Source organism: Rhinatrema bivittatum, chromosome 7 (genome assembly GCF_901001135.1).
Source record: "Rhinatrema bivittatum chromosome 7, aRhiBiv1.1, whole genome shotgun sequence".
In the NCBI taxonomy this organism is placed as follows: Eukaryota; Metazoa; Chordata; class Amphibia; order Gymnophiona; family Rhinatrematidae; genus Rhinatrema; species Rhinatrema bivittatum.
Genome location: NC_042621.1, coordinates 286354037 through 286377477, shown reverse-complemented (window position 1 = coordinate 286377477; position 23441 = coordinate 286354037). Strand labels below are relative to the sequence as shown.

Below are 23441 nucleotides of genomic sequence, written 5' to 3'. Positions count from 1 at the left end.
CCATTAAGGCTTGAGCTGCTGCCTCGGTTTGCAGGTCCTGACCATCCCTGCTAACGAGATGCCACCTCACTGGGGGAGGAGGGCATTTGTCCAGGAGATGGCAAAAAATCTTTGTGCCATGACCACAAACTGCACCACCGGGCCAAGTCTTTCGTTCTCTGGCACCTCTTCCGTGCTGAGGTAATGGGCTCCTCAGGTGACAGTCGTACTGTGGATTACCTTCCGAAGAAGGGGCCGGACCCAGCATCCTCACTGACCAGTAAGGAGGCTTCGCACATGATTACTAGCAGGGCCAATGGGGGTGCCCCTAATTTCATCTGGCGACTGCTCATCCAAAGGTCCTGAGCTGACTGGCTCTCCACCTCCAGTAGTGAAGACAGGTAGACTTCTGCACACACTCCTGCATCAAGACCTGGAAACACTCACAAAGGAAGACATTAATTAATAGATTAAGGGATTGAAGTAAGTTGTCAACAGTTTGTGAGGCAAACCCATTTAATATCCACAACCTGACATGTCAGATCATCCAAGGTCAGAAATCCCATGCATGTGTTTCTTATGGCCGCTGTGATTACACTAATGGATGCAACAAGAGATCTGCTTTGATGAATAACCAGGTTTTTAGTTCTTTCTTGAAGGTTTTTAAGTTTGGTTGTGCTCTTAGTTCTGTTGGGAGTGTGTTCCAGAGTTTGGGGCTTCCGAGAGTTATGGCTCTATCGTGGGTTGAGGTTAGTTGTTTAGGTCGTACAGGTGGAATTTTCAGGAGGCCTCTGGGCACAGCAGGCTGGTCTGAAGCCATTCAACCAATTTGGCCCTAAATGACTTAGGGGTAGATTTTAAAAATTTGCGCGAACAAAAGAACGCTGGATTTTATAAGATACGCGCATAGCCGCGCATATCTTATAAAATCCGGGGTCGGCGCGCGCAAGGGGGTGCACATTTGTGCAACCTGCGCGCGCCGAGCCCAGCGCGTGCTGCCTGTTCCCTCCGAGGCCGCTCCGATTTCGGAGCAGCCTCGGAGGGAACTTTCCTTCGCCCTCCCCCCACCTTCCCCTCCCTTCCCCTACATAACCCACCCCCCCGGCCCTATCTAAACCCCCCCCTTACCTTTGTTGGCAGATTTACGCCTGCTAAAAGCAGACATAAATCTGCGCTCACCAGCGGGCTACTGGCGCACCATCACCCGACCCGGGGGCTGGTCCGGAGGCCTCGACCACGCCCCCGGGCCCGCCCCCGAAACACCGCATCATTTCAAGAACGCCCCTGACACGCCCCCTCCCTGCCCCTTTTACGAAGCCCCGGGACTTATGCGTGTCCCGGGGCTCTGCGCGCGCTGGCGGCCTATGCAAAATAGGCGCGCCGGCGCGCAAGGGCCCTGCGCGCGTAAATCCGGCCGGATTTACGCGCGCAGGGCATTTAAAATCCGCCCCTTAGTCTACTTACTTACTAAAAAAAATACACAAACACGGGGAAAAGCAAGATGGCTGCCACATGAATAGGTCGGCAAGACGCTCTCTCCTTGTTTCTTTGAAATAACTTACCTATATCGAAGAAAATGCCACACTCTAAAAGAAAAGCTAAAATAAGAGAAGCAGCTACTTCGTCTTTGGTATTTGATAACCAACAACCAGGACTGAGACTTTCTTGTTGCCACCGCAGAGACGAAGCCGAAGGAAGCAGCCGCTACAACTGCCGAAGCAGAGCGGGCAGCGGCATTGTTGGTTGATGAAATCACCCTGAGCCCCAGCGACCCACTCCCCCCCCCCCCCCCATCTCCTATCCCACCCGACACAGCGTCAATAAAGGTGAGTCCTCAAAGATTTGGAAATATGACTGCACTTTCCTCTAAACATGGTTTGGATGTATTCAAGGGAGACTCACCTAGACGCAGTGAAAAGCGGGGAAATGAAGGCCATCGAGGAGATAGTTAGGGGGAGCACCTCAGGAAGGGAAGCTTTGGCGAAAAAAACCTCAATTGAGATATTGACTCCGATGGAGAAACCGAAAGTCATAAACAAGGATACTCTGTGGTACGCTATAAGAAGTTTAGAAACAGCAATTTGCAACGACTAAAATAACTGTCGAGTCAAATCAGAGATTTCTGAATATTGAAAAAGAAATGACTCTGCAAGTGAATAAGATCCAAGAAATGGATTTAAGAATTGAGAAAGTGGAAACAATACAGACTGAGATTTTAAGGGTTGAAGATTTGAATTTAAAGAGGTTAGAGAACCTGGAAAACCAGACCAAACTTTTAAATCTCAGTGTTCTTAACTTTCCATTTGTGAGAGAGATTTCCCCATATGAGATGTTTCAAGACGTACATGATTGAAAAAACTGAAGTTACCAGAGGAAGGTCTACCGGTCATCTCAAGAATTTATCATCTGCCTATGAAAGAGAGAAAAAAGGAGGAAGATCAAGAATTGAATAAAGAATTAAATTTGACCCCCAAATACTGGAAATGTCTGATGATGCGGAAGTTTCAGATAGAATGACTTTGTTTCTATCGTGCACATTCATTGCGGACGGAGAATTGATAGTGAAAAGATTTCTTCGTAACCGTGCAGAATTGTTTTACGGTAGAAAAGTATGGATATATCCGGATATCTCAAGACCGACCCAAGAAAGGCAGGTAAAATTCTTATCCATGCGACCGGAAGTGATAGCCAGAGGAGCCAGCTTCAATCTTAGATTCCCCAGTTAGATGTATTATAAGGCATCAGAATTCTAAATACATATATTTTCTTAACCTTTACAACTGCAAAGGTTTTTGGAGCCTTTAGTCCCTGAGAGTCCTGTTGTGTGACCAGTGCAAATTATGTTATGTCATCTGCTAATTCATGCGGGGTGTTAGTTATTATGTTGGAAATTATTTGTAATTTAATAGACAGCTTAAATACTTCCCCTCGTGGATTTCTTAGAATGATACAGATATGAAAATGCTGTAAAAATAAAGGCTGTGTTATTTTGGAATGATCTTTAATATATCTGTAAATGGCAAAATATCTGTAAGATATAATGTTGAAAATGATAAATTTAAATTAAAAAAAAATACACAATGAGTTGTAAATGTAAGCAAACAACCAAATAAAAACCACCTAAAAAAAACCAGCTGATTGCGGCAAGTTCCCCTGAAGCAGAGAGTTGACGATGAATACTCTGCAAACACTGGGCAGTGTCGGGTGACTGGTCTTGATTTCTCGCCTGAGAGAGTTACAAACAGCTAAGTTTTCAACACTTATAATTTTGGACTACTTTTAAGAAATTTAACATTCATGCACAGTTACCCATGAGGATAGGGTTTCCCAGCAGCATCCCAGGCTGTTGAGGTGCACTTATTTGGGGAACTGTGTTTCACTTCATACAGGGTTGCTTTCAAACGTTTTTTTGAGTTGTTTAGTCTACTTAATGCCATACGTGTCCAGCAACATAATGCTACAGTTGGCTACACGGTATTCACATGTGAGGCCCACGACTAGTAGCCCATGTATACAGGAAGACAATTATTTCCCATACACAAGACATACTAACAGTGCATAATGAGTCAAGGATGCCTCTATATGGTGCTCGGCTTTAATGGGTTGGCAAACCCAGCTGTAATGGCCAAGCCAGTCTGCCCCAAGGATGCCCCATTGATAACTAACATGAGGGTTCAACCATTAAGGCAGAAAACCACAGGGCGCCTAACACACACTTTTTAACATGGCAAATTTAACTCCAGCCCTGGAAGTGGTAAATCAAGTCAATCCACGAGTCAAGGGTACAGGAGAAATTTTAAGAATACAATCCTCTGTGGTTCCTCCTACTTAGTATCGTTTACGATATTTAAATCTACTGCTTGTGGTATTTAGGAATAAAGGTACAATGTAATGGCTTGATAAAAATTCTAGATGCACAACATACATGCTCCAGGCCAATTTCATCCCTTGCTATTGTGCATGTATACTGTGTGTGTGCATTGGGTGAAATCGACTTGAAGCAGGATAAAATGGACCTTCGTACTGAGCGCCCGTTGCACTTATGGGCACCAGATGCATTTGAGCGCACGGAACGCACAGTTCTTCCTTTTTACCGCAGCAGCTCATTTAAATATTGCATCAGGTGCTCAGGAGACGTGGCCTTGCGCGTGTTAGGAAAACGGGCACTCAATGCAAGCGCCCATTTTAACGTGCATCTTCTTGCATCGGCCCCCCTAGTGTACCACATCCTGGCCTGGGCATATTGCAATGCTAAACAAACATAGAACCCAAGTTAGTTGAGTTCCTCACCTGCCTTATTAAATGAGGCAAACGTTTAAACTTGATCCCTTGCATGCCTTATTTCTCCTTCTGCTCTGGCAGGACCCCAACATACATGCCCATGCGATATTGGCGCGCGTTAAAACGCAATACGGCTGCAGATATGCCCTGCCTTACTGCCTCTTGCCGGTGTTGCCACTGCAGGTGGTATGAAAGGCGCATGGATGGAGCTGCAGGGGAGGTGTGCCAGAAGCAAATGAACAAAGGCTCCTGTCAGCCAAATCTCTGGGGAAGAAATTAATACCTACATACTTGAGGCTCCTGCAGAGACTTGCAGGCTCCTGAAAACCCCTCAGCACTGTTCTGAATTAGCAGGGAACAAAGGGAAAATACACACAGCCCGGGTACCTCCTGCCGAGCTGGGATGGATGTAATTGAAGGGGGGGGGGGGGTTGGCCTTGTACTGAGATGGGATGAGACATACTCGAAGGCAGGGAGTTGTGGAGGCAACTCACCCCCTCTCTGCATGCCCCCCAGTGCTTCCAAAGCAACCCATCCACCAACATGAGACGCAGCACAGTAATATGTGGACCTGCGCACCTCCACACAGCTGCCACTTTTAAGCGATATGGAAGTAAGGGTAATAATGCAAGAAGCAGATGAATAGCATTGCTCTTTAAATAATATCTATCGGGGAGGAAAGGCTCCATGCTGGGAGCTGTAGGCTCTTGAAATTCCCCAGGATTGTTCTAAATTTAAGACTCTGCAACTGAACAACTAACTATGAGTTCAAAAATTCATTTATATATATATTTGGCACTGTTAATACGCCTTTATTCTACTGCTTATATTAAATAATATAATTTTTTATGTATTACCAGTTAAACTATAATATTTATTTATCACTATGTTAAATTGTCATCTAGTTATATTGTTCCATATGTTCTACAGTTCTATGTAAAGCTCCGCTCTCTGTTGGGCAGTTCATTGTTTTATGTAAACCGGAGTGATTTGTAGTCCCTACAAGAACTTCGGTATAAAAAAAAAAAAAAATTAAAATTAAAAATTAAAAATAAATTAATTAATTAATTAATGGGGAACAGAGGGGGAGTTCTCACAGTGCCTGCTAAGCTCCCGACAGGAGGGCAGCAGGGAGCCAGACACAAATCATTGCATGGAGGGTGGGGGTGGGGTCAGCGAGCGGAGACCCCCCCGGCGGCTGAATGCTGCAAGGGCTGTCCATCATCACAAATCAGGCCGAGAACGGTAAAGTCGCGCGGAAAACCCGGCGCTCGGCGTCCAGAGCCCGCTTTCCTAACGCCGCACCCAGCCACCTCTCCTGGGCGCGCGATACAATATTCGAATGAGGGGGGGAGGGGTCGCGCTAAAAGTAGGCGCTAGGGAGAACTGTACGCCCCCTAGCGCCTCCTCGGCAGAGAGGTGGCTGTCAGCGGGTCAGGAAAGCGGTCGCTCAGTTTTACCGGCGTTCATTTTCCTAACCTGACCACCAGCACCTTTTTTTTTTTCTTTTAACCTTTTGGTTCCTCCGACTTAATATCACTGGAAGATGGACAGAAGAGCAGTATTTTCTGCTTTTCTGTACGCTTTTTTTTTGGGCTGCTCCTAAATTAACATCTGCTCTGGGCTGGCGTTAATTTCTGAGCGTACAAATGTACGGATCGGGCGCACATCTTTTGCGTCTGGGGCGAATAGCTAATAGCCTCATCAACACGCATTTGCACGTGATGAGCGCTTTTAGTTTCAGGGGGGGGGGGAGGAGGGGGTTGGACGCGCGTTTTGGACCCGCTAAACCCCTTATAGTATAAGGGGTTGTGGACGCGGGTCAAAGACGCACGTCCAACCGCGTGTTAAACAGTGCGCAAGCAACAGGGTTCCTGGGAGGCAGCTCTCTCCCTGCGTTCAAGGGATCGGGCTTGTTGGGAGCCTCACCTTCCAGGAAAAGGTGGTAGTAGGCCAGCTTCCCTAACCTCATGGTTAGCTGAGACCAGTGGAAAGACACTCTGGGAATATGCCTGACCTCCCTGCAGAAAACACCCAGAGGCAGATAACCACTCCCCAGCTAGGATCTACTGCCAGTCCTTTGTTTGAAATAAGAAGTGCACCTCCCTGGTACTGCCTTGTCTTGTGGCTCTACCGCAGGACCCCCCCAGGCTCCAGAAGGTCACTTTAAACAAAAGCAAAATGAAGCCAGGCTCCTATGCCTTACTACAGGTTAATCGTACGTGAAGGGCTAGCAGGCACCTGCAACTCTCAGCCCCACCCCAGGCCCGGCTAGCAAGCACCTGCAACTCTCAGCACCACCCCAGGCCCGGCTACCAAGCCCCTGCAACTCTCAGCACCACCCCAGGCCCGGCTAGCAAGCCCCTGCAACTCTCAGCACCACCCCAGGCCCGGCTACCAAGCCCCTGCAACTCTCAGCACCACCCCAGGCCCGGCTAGCAAGCACCTGCAACTCTCAGCACCACCCCAAGCCCGGCTACCAAGCCCCTGCAACTCTCAGCACCACCCCAGGCCCGGCTAGCAAGCACCTGCAACTCTCAGCACCACCCCAGGCCCGGCTACCAAGCCCCTGCAACTCTCAGCACCACCCCAGGCCCGGCTACCAAGCCCCTGCAACTCTCAGCACCACCCCAGGCCCGGCTAGCAAGCACCTGCAACTCTCAGCACCACCCCAGGCCCGGCTAGCAAGCCCCTGCAACTCTCAGCACCACCCCAGGCCCGGCTAGCAAGCACCTGCAACTCTCAGCACCACCCCAGGCCCGGCTAGCAAGCACCTGCAACTCTCAGCACCACCCCAGGCCCGGCTAGCAAGCCCCTGCAACTCTCAGCACCACCCCAGGCCCGGCTAGCAAGCCCCTGCAACTCTCAGCACCACTCCAGGCCCGGCTAGCAAGCCCCTGCAACTCTCAGCACCACCCCAGGCCCGGCTAGCAAGCCCCTGCAACTCTCAGCACCACTCCAGGCCCGGCTAACAAGCACCTGCAACTCTCAGCTCCACCCCAGGCCCGGCTAGCAAGCCCCTGCAACTCTCAGCACCATCCCAGGCCCGGCTAGCAAGCCCATGCAACTCTCAGCACCACTCCAGGCCCGGCTAGCAAGCACCTGCAACTCTCAGCACCACTCCAGGCCCGGCTAGCAAGCACCTGCAACTCTCAGCACCACCCCAGGCCCCAGCATGCTCACCTCCAGCCTAGACCCGCCCAGGAAGCACAGCGGCAAATAAGCACGGGGAGCAGCTCTTTGCTTTCAGTAACCTGCTCTCTGCTTCCCTCATGCAAGCAGCTTGCCCCCCATGGGACCCTCCTCTTTGCATCAACATCCTCCTGCCCCGCTCCCAAGATTCGCCCATGCATACCTGCCGTCCCTAGGCTGCAACTCCCAAACCCCACTGAATCCTGGGGGGGGGCTGGCAATTTTAACTGCCCCCAGGGAGCCCAAGAGCTTGTATTATAGCAGTGAGCAAATCCTCCAGGGAGGAGGGGAAGGGAGAGCTCTGCAGCTCAGCAAAGCAAAAAGAGAGGCTCGTCTTGACCTACCCGCGCATAGCATGGGGAGAAGAAAGAAGGGCTGAGCTATCTCCTGCTGCCCAGCCTCTTATCCTCCACCGAGGCTCCCCCGATTCAATGGAATCCTATCCCTGACAGGAAGGGGGCTGGCTCGGGATACATGGAAGTGATCCCCCCCCTCCCCTCACCCCGGGCCCGACATCACCAGCTTGCCACCCCCCCCCCCCCCCCCCCCCCCCCCCAGGTAACCGCATGGGACTGGTGCGGCACGGGAAGCAGGGTGGCCTGCGGTGTCCGTGCAGGTTGTTGGGCTGAAGGCCCTGCGTGCCAGGCCCCCTGCCTCCTGCACTGCCAAGGTCAGGGCTTTGCAAATCGGACACTGGTACCAGCAAATGAGCTTCTGGTTAAAGAGTTTATATATTACAAGCTAAAAAAAAAAAAAAAAAAAGATCACCTTCAGCAAAAAACTCATTTTATATGCATAGTAACCAAACAGTGGGGGGGGAGGGGGGGGTTTTGCCAAGGTCAAATACAATTTGTTTAGAAAGTGTTTAAGGACCTGTGCCTAAAATAAATGGGTTTCATTCTCTCAGCCTGTGAGCACAGTGACTGCGGCAGCCTGGAGAAGGAGCCGTCCTGCCTACTCCACGCACCGCCCTCAGATTCAGCTCCTGGAGCCGGGCATCGCAGGTTCAGCACACGGGCTGGTCTCGGGGGAGGGGGAACCTCTGTTCCTCTGAATCGGGTTTGATGTTAAATTGAGACGCCAAACTATGCCACATGCTGGGGCTGAGTTATCGGTAATGCACAGAAATAAAACCTGCTCATGACGTTATATATATGTCATGTGCAGTATATATGTGTGTGTGTGTATATATATGTATATATATACATATATATTTTTATACACACACACATATACATATATATACATACTCAAATTAGATGTATACATACTCAAATTTCAACCAAATACACACGTATGTAAATACAGAAATGAAGGAACAATATATGTTAAACAACTCATTTTATTACAACAAATATTAATAATAAATATTTTAAAAAATGTTCCCAAACAAATATGAGCCAAAAATTACTATCAGTTTTTCTTATTAATCTATGACAATGTAGTGCCACAATACATAGACGAGTAGCCTTTCAGACCAATTGCAATAAATAGTATTGAATCCATGAGGAGGGTACAGCAAATACAAGCATCTAACTTTATTTCATATGCATCATTTCTTCTATCCTTAATGATGAACTGGGCTGAATCTGTGCACAGGGTTGCAGATGCAATCACATTTGGTAGGTTTAAAAACATAAGAAATTGCCACACTGGGTCAGACCAAAAGTCCATCAAGCCCAGCATCCTGTTTCCAACAGTGGCCAATCCAGGCTGCAAGTACCCAAACACCAAGAATATTCCATGCTAGGGATGTGAATCGGGCTTCAGACGATTGAAAATATCGTCGATATTTTCAAAATCGTCAGAAATCGGGGGCTCCCCGGAAACAATATCGTGGGGGTTCTCTTATCGTTTTGGGGGAGGGCGGGAAAAACGGCACACAAAAATAACCCCTAAACCCAACCCGACCCTTTAAAACTAATCCCTTTGCTTTCCCCACCCTCCCCAAAAACATTTTAAAGGTACCTGGTGGTCCAGTGGGGGTCCCGGGAGCGATCTCCCGCTCACGGGCCGTCGGCTGCCACTAATCAAAATGGCGCCGATGGCCCTTTGCCCTTACCATATGACAGGGTATCTGTGCCATTGGCCGGCCCCTGTCACATGGAGGGAGCACTGGATGGCCGGCGCTCGCTCCCGGGACCCCCACTGGACCACCAGGTACCTGTAAAATGTTTTGGGGGGGGGGGGGGGGTTGGGAGGGTGGGGGAAGCAAAGGGATTAGTTTTAAAGGGTCGGGTGGGTTTTTGTTTATCGGCTCGGGCGCAGCCGATAAACAAAACCGTGATCGGGGCCGATGAAAAAAACCCCACATGTGAATCTGAACCGGAATCCAAACCGATTCTGGTTCCGATTCACATCTCTATCCCATGCTACTGATTCCAGTGATAGCAGAGACCATTCCCTAAGTCATCTTGATTAATAGCAGTTAAAGGACTCCTCCTCCAAGAACTTAACCAAACCTTTTTTAAATCCAGCTACACTAACTGCACTAACCACATCCTCTGGCAACAAATTCCAGAGCTTAACTGTACATTGAGTGAAAAATAATTTTCTCATATTTGTTTTAAATGTGCTACTTGCTAACTTATGGAGTGCCCCCTAGTCCTTCTATTATCCAAAAGTGTAAATAACCGATTCACATCTACCCGTTCTAGACCTCTCATGATTTTAAACATCTCTATCATATCCCCCCTCAGCCGTCTCTTCTCCAAGCTGAACAGCCTTTCCTCTTCAGCCTTTCCTCACAGGGGAGCTGTTCCATCCCCTTTATCATTTTGGTTGCCCTTCTCTGTACCTTTTCCATCACAACTATATCTTTTTTGAGATGCGGTGACCAGAATTGTACACAGTACTCAAGGTGTGGTCTCAGCATGGAGTGATATAGAGGCATTATGACATTTTCCATTTTATTCACCATTCCCTTTCTAATAATTCCTAACATTCTGTTTGCTTTTTTTGACTGCTGCAGCACATTGAGTTGACGATTTCAATGTGTTATCCACTATGATGCCTAGATCTTTTTCCTGGGTGGTATCTCCTAATATGGAACCTAACATCCTGTAACTACAGCAAGGGTTATTTTTCCCTATGTGCAACACCTTGCACTTGTCCACCTTAAATTTCTTCTGTCATTTGGATGTCCAATTTTCCAGTCTCACAAGGTCCTCCAGCAATTTATCACAATCCGCTTGTGATTTAACTACTCTGAATAATTTGTATCATCTGCAAATTTGATGACCTCACTTGTCGTATTCCTTTCCAGATCATTTATAAATATATTGAAAAGCACCGGTCCAAGAACAGATCCCTGAGGCACTCCACTGATTACCCTTTTCCACTGAGAAAACTGACCATTTAATCCTACTGTCTGTTTCCTGTCTTTTAACCAGTTTATAATCCACAAAAGAACATCACCCCTATCCCATGAGGGACTTTGTCAAATGCCTTCTGAAAATCTAAATACACTACATCTACGTTTATTAACCCCTTTAAAAAAAAGATTTGTGAGGCAAGACTTCACTAAATCCATGTTGACTGTGTTCTGTTAAACCATGTCTTTCTATATTATCTGTGATTTTGATCTTTGGAATAGTTTCCTGGCACTGAAGTCAGGCTCACTGATCTATAGTTTCCTGGATCTTTATAGAGCCCTTTATAAATTTTGGGGTTACATAGGCCACCCTCCAGTCTTCAAGTACAATGGATGATTTTAATGATAGGTTACAAATTTTAACAAATAGATCTGAAATTTCATTTTTGAGTTCCTTCAGAACCCTGGGATGCATACCATCTGGTCCAGGTGATTTGCTACTCTTTAGCTTCTCAATCTGGCCTACTACATCTTCCAGGTTCACAGTGATTTGGTTCAGTTCATCTGACTCATCACCCTTGAAAACCATCTCCAGAACCAGTATCTCCCCAACATCCTCATTAGTAAACACAGAAGCAAATAATTAATTTAGTCTTTCTGCAATGGCGTTATCTTCCCTAAGAGCCCCTTTAACCCCTTGGTCATCTAACTATCCAATCAATTCCCTCACAGGTTTCTTGCTTTGGATATATTTTTAAAAGTTTTTATTATGAGTTTTTGCCTCTACAGCCAACTTCATTTCAAATTCTATCTTAGCCTGCCTTATTAATGTTTTACACTTAACTTGACAATGCTTATGTTTTTTCCTATTTTCTTTAGATGGATCCTTCAAATTTTTGAAGAATGTTTTTTTTGGCTAAAATAGCTTCTTTCACCTTACCTTTTAACCATGCTGGTAATCATTTTGCCTTCCTTCCACCTTTCTTAATGTGTGGAATACATTTGCACTGCGCTTCTAAGATTGTATTTTTAAACAATGTGCACACCTGTTATACATTTTAAACCTTTGCAGCTGCACCTTTCATTTTTTTTCTATTTTCCTCATTTTATCAAAGTTTCCCTTTTGAAAGTTTAGTGTTAGAGCTGCAGATTTACTTATTGTCCCCTTCCAGTTATTAGTTCAAATTTGATCATGTTATGATCACTATTGCCAAGTGGCCCAACCACCGTTACTACCTCTCTCACCAAATCCTGCGTTCCACTAAGAATGAAATCTAAAATAGCTCCCTCGCTCATTGGTTTCTGAACCAATTGCTCCATGAAGCACCATTTCGGAAGGTTTGGGTAAGCTCTTTTTTTTTTGGGGGGGGGGGGTGTTTAAACCCCACTGCGCAACTGCGGCATTGTGCATCTCCTGCAGTCCTGGGAGCGGGTAAGCTCTGTACGGATATAACTCTCTTCTATTTAGGATTATTTTCAATGGTGTATTGTTAATATAATGACTAAGATTTGGCTTTGCTATTATGTTTTAGATATTGAATTTATTGTGAAAAAATGTATTCTACTGACAGCCATGCAGAGATAGCTTAATCTTGAAATGATTGATTATTGTTGCATTTCGATGTAAGTATATATATAAAAAATCTTTTATACAAAAATGTTATTGTTTAAAATTAAATTTTTTATTTCATGTCATGTTTTATTGTTTAATAGCTTTTGAATAGTGCGATGTCCATTGTCATTCTCCCCCTGATGAAGCCATTTACTGGTGAAACATCAAGGCCTTTTTTTTTTTTGTCGGGGATAGAAGAAATGGTACATATTAAATAAATCTACGTGATCGCATCTGCTGTATCCTGTGCACTGATTCAGCACAATTCATCATTATGGACAGAAAGAAATGATGCATATTATATAAAAGATGTTTGTATTTGCTGTACCCTCTGTATGGATTAAATACTATTTATTGTAATTGGTTCTGAAAACAGACTACTTGTCTTTGCACTGTGGCATTACATTGTCATAGATTAATAAGAAAAATTGATAATAATTTGTTGGCTGCTATATTTTTAAAACATTTAAAAAATTTATTTTTGTAATAAAATATGAGTTATCTAACATTATATATATAGACCAGATAGCATACATACAATGAATTACATTGTTTCCTCATTGTGGAGACACAAGAAAGATACATATTATTGACAATGAAAAAAATATATTAAAATTAATTAAAAGATATTTGCATATGAAGGCCAACAGCGAATACTACATTGCTCCCAGGAGCTGCTCTGACGTAGAAGACACGAGGGAATAGCAGTTATAGCACTCACGTCTGAGCCGTCCCCGCCTCTCCCGGAAGTGCAACCCAACCCGTGCCGCTGCTGCGGGAATCGCTGGCCCGCCGGCTCCCAAGTGCCCCATGCGTCCTCGCGCCGGTATCAGGCCGCAGCCAACAGGAACCTCACGCGGGCAGGACGGGGCGTGCTCTTAAAGCTGCAGCGTCCCTTTTTTTTTTTTTCTTTCTTACCCCGTGTGGAAAAGGTTGGGCTCTCTTCTGACTGGGGAGAGGGAAGATATGTGAGGCTCGGAAGTTCGTGTTCATCCTGGTTGTGGAATTTTTATGTGGAAACAGTTATTAATATTTTATTATTAATCCTGACATGGTAAGAATAAAACACCCAAGGATAAAAATTAACTGTATTTGATGAGTGACTGCAACTTTGAGTTTGTGGCTTATTTTAGTCATGGGTTTGCCCGCGGCTATAAGTAATACTTCCCCCACCATAATTTTTTTTTTTTTTTTTTAGTACTTTTAAAATGAGTAGAGCAACCTATGCAACTCAAAGTCAAACTGAAATACCTGCCCAGCGTTGTGCAACAACAGCTAGTGAGTAATGAGTAATTAGCTGGTTTGTTTGTTTTTTTTACTCAGAAGTAACTTTCTACGTAAAAGTTAGAGGTCTGCCTTTTAGTTCAGTCGTTTTTCAACTGAAGGTCACGAGCCAGTGAGGGGTTGGAGGGTCCATGCAGCAGCTCTCGGGAAGTGTGAGCCTTGCAGCGCTCACGAGAAATCGCCCAGAGGGGCAGCAATGCAGGCTCAGCGCGAGAGCCACCTGGAGCTGCAAATGGACGGGCGCAGCACGAGAATGGGGGGGGCCCCGGCCCCCATGAAATGAAAGGGAGTGGGGAGAGGTACAGCGTTAGCGTTTCACCGTTTGATCCAGATTGGAAAGAAATCAGGAACAGGCAAGCTCACCTGCCCAATTAACTGTTAAGTGAAGCATCCTATTTTGTTTCATTTTTTACCATATTTATTGTTTTAAAATATAGGAGTGGCCTAGCTTTTGGGCAGCTGGCTAAGAAGCAGGGAGGCAAGGGCTTATATTCCAGCCCTCCCACTGAGGGGCCAGTGCTATAAAGTGCATATAGCACCTCATGCAATAAGGAGATCAGCACATCCAAAACGTGTGCCCAAACAAATGCGTAGCCGATAGCGCCCATTACATGTAAATTCCATGTAGATGAGCCTATTACCTCCGATGCAAGAAATCTCAGTGCCCAATGCACATTTTTTAATGCAGCAAATTTAACTCCAGCCCCAGAGATGGATTTAAATCGATCCGTGAGTCAAGGGTTCAGGAGAAATTTGAAAAATGGTGTCCTAAGCTGTTCCTACCTTTATTCTTAAACACCTATTGCTTGTAGTGTTTAAGAATAAAGGTATAATGTAGCCGTTTCCTGAAAAAAAAAAAATTCTGGATGCATCCTATACATGCACAGTAGATACGCTCCAGGCCAGTTTAGCTCCTTGCTATTGTGCGTGCTTATTTGGCTTCCAGAAATAGACCTGAAGCGGGACCCTTGTATGGAGGGCATGTTGGAATTGTGGGTGCACAGCCATGGCTCCTGAGCGCCCAATGAATTTGAGCACTAGTGCAGCAGCTTATTCAAATATGGTATCGGGCGTGCAGGAGATGTGCAGTGTGCGCATTAGGAAAGCAGGTGTCCTATTGCATTGGCCTGTGAGGCTGCTTGTGACCTTGGACAAGTCACTACACCCTCTAAGCTTCAGGTACAGGTTAATGCAAGAAGATGCGTTCAGCTGAACGTATGCGGTTTTGTTTGCACTTGAACGCACATTTTGTGCAAATAACCCTTACTGCGGAAGCAGGAGGGAATTTTACGCACACAATATGTGCATTCAAACATGTGCAGCCAGCTTGGCGCCCTGGCATGGAAATTCCACGTTAATGAGGGCGTTGACAAACTGTTTCATAGAAACATAGACATGACAGAGAAGGACCAAGTGATCCATCCAATCTGCCCAGCAAGCTTATGGTAGTATCTGCCGTGCAGGTCACCCCCATGCTTATCAGTTTCCCAAACTGTAAAAGTCAGGGCCCTAGTTAGTTACTGTCTGAATCCAGTTGATGCGCTGAGTTAACCCTCTTGTTTCCTAGTGCTGGAAATATACTCCTGCTCAGACATGGAGTAAAGGTTCCAGCGTGCCTTAGAGGAAGGCTGGAGAGGCTTGGCTGGTGGATATAGACAGACAGACATGGAAGGACAAAAACTACAATATACAAGTGCAAGTGAGCTATTTAAATTGTATCTGGTATAATTTTGTTACGAGTATTAGTTTAAATGACTTACTGCCACTACAAAGCAATGAAGAATTGCACTATTAAGCACACTTTGAAGAGAGGGGGAGAATTTTTTTTTATTGTACATAGATAAATCATGTAACAAAATTCTAATTCCTCTTTGATAAACGTAAGGAAATCCCAGCCTGCCCGTTGAAAAGAGAGCAACTGTGTTTAAGGGAAAGCATTGTCATGCTAAGATCGAATGAGCCAGGTTCCCCTCTCTCCTGCAGTCCTCAGCAACTCCTCGCTGGCGGCTGCCCTGCCCCCGAGTTAAAATGTGCGTTTGGTCTTTGCTGAAGGCACATTTTCCTGTCTGCCCTCTCTTTGTAACTCCTGATGCATTTGCATAGCATTAGCTTATTGCATCCGGAATTTAAAAAAAAACTAATCTGTGCATTGAAACCATGCGCTGAAAACCAGCACCCAATTTCTTAAGGCTCAGATTATTGCATCGGCCTGCATGATTGTCGGGAAGCGCTCTTAGGCAGGAAAATAACTACCGGGCCTGAATTGGTAATTCACCTTGAGTTCAGATTTGGAAAAGGTGAGTAATGAAATCTAAAAAAAAAAACCCACCAATGTCTAGTTTTACTTATTATTGAGCACGAAAAGGTAATAGCTAGCACTTACTACCTTTGCCTTTATTTTCTGAAAACTCAGGACAGACGATATTGTTTCCATCATGGGGCTTAAGTGTTTTTCTTCCAGTGGTTACCAAAAAATATTTTAAAGCCACAATTTGCTACTGTAACACGCATGTTACTACACAGCTCTTTCCTTATTGTGAAATTGTTTTGTTTTTGGTATAGGCTGGAAATTATCCTGTCCCTTTAAAGATTGTCATAGGGTATGGGTTATGTGTGTCTGAAGAAAGGGAAACCTCCAGAGGAGAGCCAGAGGGTTCTGGATTAGAGAGTTGATGGGAAGGCACTTTGCCCCATTCTAAGAAAAAATACAAGGGCTTGGCCGAGGCCTGCTGAAGGTGAGCCTTTGCTACAGGAGGAAATTTAAAGGGCCCTGCATCCAGCAGGGAACCCCATTGGATGAATCCTTTAAAATAACAACTTTGGTCTATTTCAATAAGCTTATAAAGAATTCACAGGTTTGAAAGGTACTGCGCCTGATCCTTCTGAGGAAGTGCACACAGGTTAAACCAGATACACCGGCTGTGAACTGGTTTAAGTAGTGCAAAGTGGCTTTTGCCAATGGGGAAAAAAAAAAAAAAAAGCAGAAGCCACTTTGCAGTACTTAAGACTTCACAGCTCATGTATCTGATTTAACATGTGTGCACTTCTTCAAAAAGACCAAGCATGATATCTTTCAAACTTATTAATTCGTTATCAGCCTATTAGGACAGTACACTCATGTCAAAAAGACTTTACTGGTCATTCCATTCCAAATTAGGTTGGATTCAGCAAGATGTTCCATCATTTTCCTATCGAGCACCATTATTGTGGAATCTTTACCATATGATTTTTGGTTAAAATCTAATTGGGCCGAATTCTGTAAAACTGGAAAGGCCTGGCGTTTTTTATCTGAAGTGTTCTATACTGACTTTATTTGGCTTTCCATTACTGTTTATTTTAATTATTGTTGTTTTATAATTGTTGTGATTTTGATGTATTTGTACTCCGTTTATATGTTGTAATTTTTTTATTTGTAGTTTTTGTAAACTGCTTTTGATATATTTGAAAAGTGGTATATCAAAACATATTATACTAAATACAAGGCCAGAAAGGAATTCTGTGTGTATTTCTTTTGTTTTTTTGCGTTCCATTGTACTGCTCCATTCTTTAAGCCAGTGTTTCCCTACCAGTGTGCCTTTGGACCCGATCAGGTGTGCCATGGAAATTTCACTACTGCCGGGGTCTCAGATCCAGGCCAGCACCTGGGCTCTGCTCTTAGCAACAAGAGACACCAGCAGTGACTCTTTAAATGTGTAGGAGAACATGTGTAATGCATGCATGCATCTTCTTCCGAGCTAAAACAAACCCCAGAGCGTGGTACATAACAGGCAGCATGCAGGGGGGGATAGCTGATCCTCCGCACAGCATCTCCTCATCTTCCATCTCATGAGCCTCCTTCTTTGAGTCTTTCCAGCCTCTCTTATCCTCAAGCTGAGTGAGATGGAGAAAGCATGCACTGAGCACTGGATGTGACTCACTGAGTGTTGGGAGCAGCAGCAGTGGAAGAGCTCTGATAGCCACATGTAACAGCCAGGCTAACTAACTGAGCTGATGGCTCCACCACATCAGTGCCTCTCTTCTCCTGTGCGTGTTTATAGAGGTCCATTGTGATAATGTTTGCCTCCCTCCTTCCCTTTGTTTTAAAATTTGAAAGAGAGACGGGTGGGACTTTCAGCGCTCCCATAGTTCTTTTGACTATGAGCTCTCTCCCTGTCCACACTACCTACTCCACAGAGGCTGGAGTACAACACCAGAGTTTTGATAATATAGATGTAGCAAGCTACTATCAACCAGGCTCCTGCCCCATGAGCTTATCAGGTGTTGGAGCCTTACATGGTGGTCGAAGCTGCATCTGGATCTGAATGATGTATTTGGGACCTGCCAAAAAGTTTTTTTTAAACCCTATGGAGACTGCAAGCTGCTGCAGCAAAGGTAAAGGAATATAAAAATGTCAAAACCCTTCTGTGCTCTCCTGTGAATGTATGCTGGTTCTTGCAGCACATTTGTCAGTACTCACAGTGTTAACAAGTTGGGAAAAGGGCTGTACTGTTTAGCCTGCCCAGAGAACAGCACTGCATAGCCAGCAGAGGAGGAAGCCAAAGGAATTCTGGGAGACCATTTAAGGGAGAAAAGGCACAATTTGGTTAGCTCTGTCTGTGTGTGGGGCAGGTCTGGCCAAGAGTTGGAGCCAGGAAGAGCGGCATGTATCTGGCAGCCCTGCAATCAGTTCTTCTGCTGAAGAGATAATTATTGAGAGGGAGAGACAGAAGTCTGTACTCGAAGGAAATACAGAGACAGACAGCTGTTCTTGCTTCATAGCTGAGCTACATGTAAAATCCCAACAAGGGACAGAGGAGCTGAGACTGAAAGACTTCCTTTCCAGATATATCCAGGCCCAGGAGCACATGGCTGGATCATCTTCCTAAGAGACTGAGTTAAGTAATGTAAACTTTGCAGACAGTATCTTAGCAGAGGAGGGAAAAGGTTTATTCCTTGCCTTTTGTCCCAAATTCTGTTTCTCATCTTAACTGCTTCAGCCTTTCAGACAAAGTCATGTATAAACCCTTGCTGGCAGGTACAGCTGAATGAGATAGGGCTGGGATAGAGAAGCTGATGACCTGTGGTCTTTCCGTAAGAGACTGAAACCAGGCCTGCTTTCTGTTTAGTGCAAGTAAACCATTTAGGTAAGCTCCCTAGGAGAGAGAGACCTTCCACACACTGCAGTGCTCATCGGTTTGGTTTCTCATCTAGCCCACTCCACCATCAAGAGGGACGTCTTCATTTTCCTGATTGATTTTTCCACACAATTTTATAACCTGGTGACAGGAAGGGCACATAATTGTGATTTCAGGATGGCCGAGACCCTGTCTCATCCCCCACTCAGGCTACAAACCCAAAGATAAATCATATTAGTAAATATAATTTCTCATATGTTACTCCCCACCCCAAGCATAGGGGTAATTCATAATCTGGACCAAGGGGGCGGGGGCCATATAGGTGTGCCTTGAGCTTGAAAATATTGGGAAACCTTGCTGTACGTAGAGCTACTCGTGATCATGAAACTACCTCATCTGTTTGCCTCCAGGGCCGAGTCTAAGATACAGGGTCTTCTGAGAAAATAAAGCAAAAAATAATATGGAAGCATCGATCTGCTGATTCTGAGAGCGAGGGCGGGCCTCGCTGAGTATCGTGATCCCCCCCCCCCAAGGTTCAACAGAACTGCACCTGAGAGTGACCCCAGAAAATGACTTCAGCTAACGACCCTGGCCCCAGGCTAACTCTGGCACTTTAGAATGGTGCTTGCCAGGATGAGGAGCTGTTATTCCACAAGCCACAGCCTGAATCGGAGAGAAAGTAACTTACATTAAAAAAAAAAAAAAAAGGACAACTCTCCCTTTTTAAAGCTGAGTTTCTGCCCAACCCCTCCAGTCTGCCCATGTCCCCTAGCTCATGTAATAATGGAAACCCTAGGAAACCTCCGTCTTTATTTATCAGTGCATCCCTACAATGAAAAATCCTCTGTGCCCGTCTCATGTTTTCTTGAATTCTGTTAATGGGGGGGGGGGGGGGGGGAGAGGTGAGTACCACAAGGACGTCCCAGGCAGAAGCGAGGCAGTGGCGCCTGAAGGAGGAGGGTCCGATAGCAACCTACATCCCCCCCCCCCCCACCCACACACACACCCTCTCCACGCTGACATTTTTGCTCATGACAATCTGCTCTCCCACCCTCCTCCTCTTTTTTTTTATCTAACACATTTCTTAATGACAAAAAAAAAAAATGGCTCGGGCCACTCTCTACAGCCCTTATCATCCTGCTTCTGCTGAAACTGAATATGAATCTAAATCAGGAGGGTCAGTCTGAGTGGCGTAAATTTTATGTTCTCTTGTTCTTCCTCTGCTCCCAGTTTTGATTTGGGAGGGGACCTGCACGCTAGGGTCCTGCCTTCCTTTTTACCGTCGGTTGCCGGGAACTTGAAAACTAGAGGGAAGAGCAAGAAGGGAATGAAAAGAGAAAGGGGAAATACAAGGGAGAAATAGCTGGTATGGGAAAAGAGGTGAGGACAAGTGAAGCGTTGGCAACAGATGGCGTTCTGATGTGGTGGAGGCGGTGGTTGGGGAGGGCAATTGATGAAGGTGGGCGGGTAACCCTACACCTTCAAAGCAAAGGTGTGTTTGTGTGTGTGCGTGCGTTTGTGTAATCTAACATTACTCTCTCAGTCCATTCAGTGACTTCCTGGATAATGCCGTCAGCTGAATTCCAGAAATCTGCTCCTGGGGCTGGATGTATCAAAGAGCCAGCAAGTTGCATGTCGCATCACAGCAGGATGGGTGGATTCCTAAGGATGGGCACCCGAGGAATCCCATCCATGAAAATAATTCCATCTTCTGAAGCATTTCATTTACCGCGTGGAAGTGGGCGATGGGATGGTAGAAAATCAAATAAAATAGGTCACTCACAAAAGCCCGTCCGGGATAAAAGTGGACACCTCTGAGGGAGAAGACAGAATTAAGAAAGATCTAAAAAGGTTTGAAGATTGCTTCCATGATCTTGGCTGCAGTTGCAAGAGAGGGCAGAGTCGTTATATTTGGATGCAGTGAGAGAGTGATGCGCTCTGAGTGGGAGAAGAAATCTCAGAGTGGCCAGTGGTATCATGTTATCAAAACTGTGCAACAAGGGGGGGGGGGGTCGCTGGAGCCAGCGTGTAACGGGTACAGGGGGGGTGAGCCCTTAATGCTGCGGCGCAGTGGATGCAGCCTCGAGGGTGAGCCCCCAAGGCACATGCCAGCAGCCAGCGACCATACCCTGTAGTGGGACAGTCTGCAGCCTCACCTTTACCAGCTGCCACATCCACAGGTTGGCCACTTGGATTCTGGTGGCCGGCAGGTCTTAGGTACGTTCCCTAGGGCAGCGGTGGTGGCTAGAGCCCGGAGGCAAGGCAGACAGCAGGCTCATGGAAGTCAGACGAAAGCCAAGGTCCAGGCAGGCAGCAAGCAAGAATAGTCGGGTCCAGGTGGCGAACAAATGCGGTCAGGTCCCGCGCAGCAAGCCGAGGGGGACATGGACATACAGGAGATGCGGAGGACAGGAACAAGGAAGACAGGCTGGGCTGGAAGATAGGGCAAGGCTGGACGAGCCAAGGCTAGAACAAGGAACGGTTTCAAGCAACACGCGCCGCAGGGAATGCAGGAGACCCGTTGCTGAGGCGAGATCTGGATGTCCGAATGGCCCTTTTAAGGGCTGAAGCCTGCGACTTCATCCAAGGGAGCCATGGCTTGTTCCCTGCCGTGGGCCCTTTAAGACTCCAGCAGCTGGCGCACGCGCCTAAGGCGAGCAGGGCTGGTGTGAGGCTGGCGGTGTCCATGCGGCGTGAGTGAGGCACATGGTTGGGGGCGAGTGCTCCAGCTCGCAGGTACATCCCCTGTGAGCCAGCAAATGTAACACAGAGGAATGCTAAGGAGAGAATATTTATTTAATTTATTTAAAATCTTTTCTATACCATCATTCAGTAAATTAACCATCACAGCGGTTTACAAAAAGGCACATAAAGTAATAGAAATTATTTAAAATAGCTAAAAACATTATAGACGGGCCAACAATCCGCAGTAACATGGTTCTTTCAATATAAAACTATTTGTTGAGTAGTGATTTTGTTAGGTTGAAGAGTTTCTATTGCAGTTCATATATAATCTTAGGTATAATTTAAAGGCGGGAAAGAAAAAGGAAATTAAAAAAACTACATATTCGTTGCCGGGTTACGATCTTGTTTGGTTTCTCCATTCTCTTTATAAAAGGCTTGTTTAAAGAGCCAAGTTTTTAGGCTTACTCTGAAAAGTTTGAAGGTATCCATTTTATCCCGCGGCAGCTGGTTTACGGCACAATACACACTAATAATAATAATCTCTGCACAGGATGATGGTGAGACCTCGCCCGGAGAATTGGGTCTTCTACGGGTGGTCCCCAGAAGGGATACCAAAATGAGGCAGAGTTTGCATCAAAACAGTTTTACAAGACGAAGCTAAGGATCTAAATATATGTCTGCCCAAAGAGGGTTAAGATAAAGACATTCCCATGTGCCAAAGGTTTAAACAATGCAAAATAATAAAACCTTTTTTCAGTGGAAACAAAATCGTAAAACAAGAGCTCATGATACATAAGGGCGGACTCTGCTGTCATCTTTTATTTCTTTGTTCTGCGACCTCTGCATAAACTTATAAGTCCCTACTTCCTGAGCCAGGCTGAGGAGTCTTCATAGGACGGAGAAGCCTCTGCAGATTCAGGGTGCGTGCTTGCTTGGGCTCCAGGTGCTTCAAGGCATTAAGCCGGTCTTTTTTTTCCAAAAGCAGTCTTTTGTCCACCCTGCGCTCTACCCAGTCGCATGCTGTGCCTGTAATCCGGCGGTTTTTTTGCTTTCAGAAAGGAGATACGATGAAGTATACTTTAACTGGAACCTGCAGTTTTAGAACTGATTTTAGAGCAATTTTGTCCTGAAAAGAATTAACATTGGGGGAAGTGAGTTGCATTCCAGGGACAGCCGTCCTTGCCTGTGCCACGGCGGCACATGCCAGACCAACAAAACAAGCCACGTTACAACCTGAAGGCAATAATTTGCACATTGAGTCTGTAAATTCAGAATAGGATGAGATCTGCTCATTTTACCCGTGGAAGATATGGCTCTCTCCTAATCCTTCTGAGGAAAATAGTAGGAATTATTTCTCCTGCAACTGTAAAACCTTTCAGGCACTTGCATTTAGCAGTGGATAAGGGAATAATCTTTAGATTTTAGTTAAAAACCTGAGAAAAAGCCTGTATTGTATATATTGTATTTAACCCACCAGCTGACACTCCTGATGACCCTGGGCGAGTCACTTCACCTTCCAGTGCCTCAGGTACAAACCTAGGGCCGGATTTGCTAAGGCTTTTCTTCCCTTCTGCGTCTATGGGAAAAAATGCTTAATAAATGAGGCTGTTAGATTGTAAGCCCTCTGAGGATAGGGGAATATGCTTTGAAGTGCCACGAAAGGTGGAATATAAATTTAAATAAAAAAAACAAACACAGAAGTAAACTTCTAGTATTTCAAATATTACTGTCATCTACTAAGAAAAATCATAAAAGATCTATAACCACCTCTACGGAGAATTAATGGTGATAAATAAACACGTGGATAAAGGTGAGCCAGCTGAAATAGTGTGCCTGGATTTCCAGAAAGCATTTGACAAAGGCCCTTACGAGAGACTTCTTAGGAAATTAGAAAGTCATGGGATAGGTGGCAGTGTCCTATTGTGGATTGCCCACTGGTTAAAAGATAGAAAACAGAGAGTAGGGCTAAACGGTAAATTTC

The 23441-nt window shown here is 45.6% G+C and overlaps 1 long non-coding RNA gene across 2 annotated transcripts in view; it reads left to right on the top strand.

Moving 5' to 3' along the window:
• The first annotated feature begins 13298 nt into the window (after window positions 1–13298).
• Window positions 13299–23441, top strand: part of LOC115094922 — an 81435-nt gene continuing 71292 nt past the window's right edge. For both annotated transcript variants that reach the window (XR_003857633.1, XR_003857634.1), the window contains exon 1: window positions 13299–13431. This is a non-coding gene — a long non-coding RNA (uncharacterized LOC115094922). The remainder of the gene's footprint in view (window positions 13432–23441) is intronic.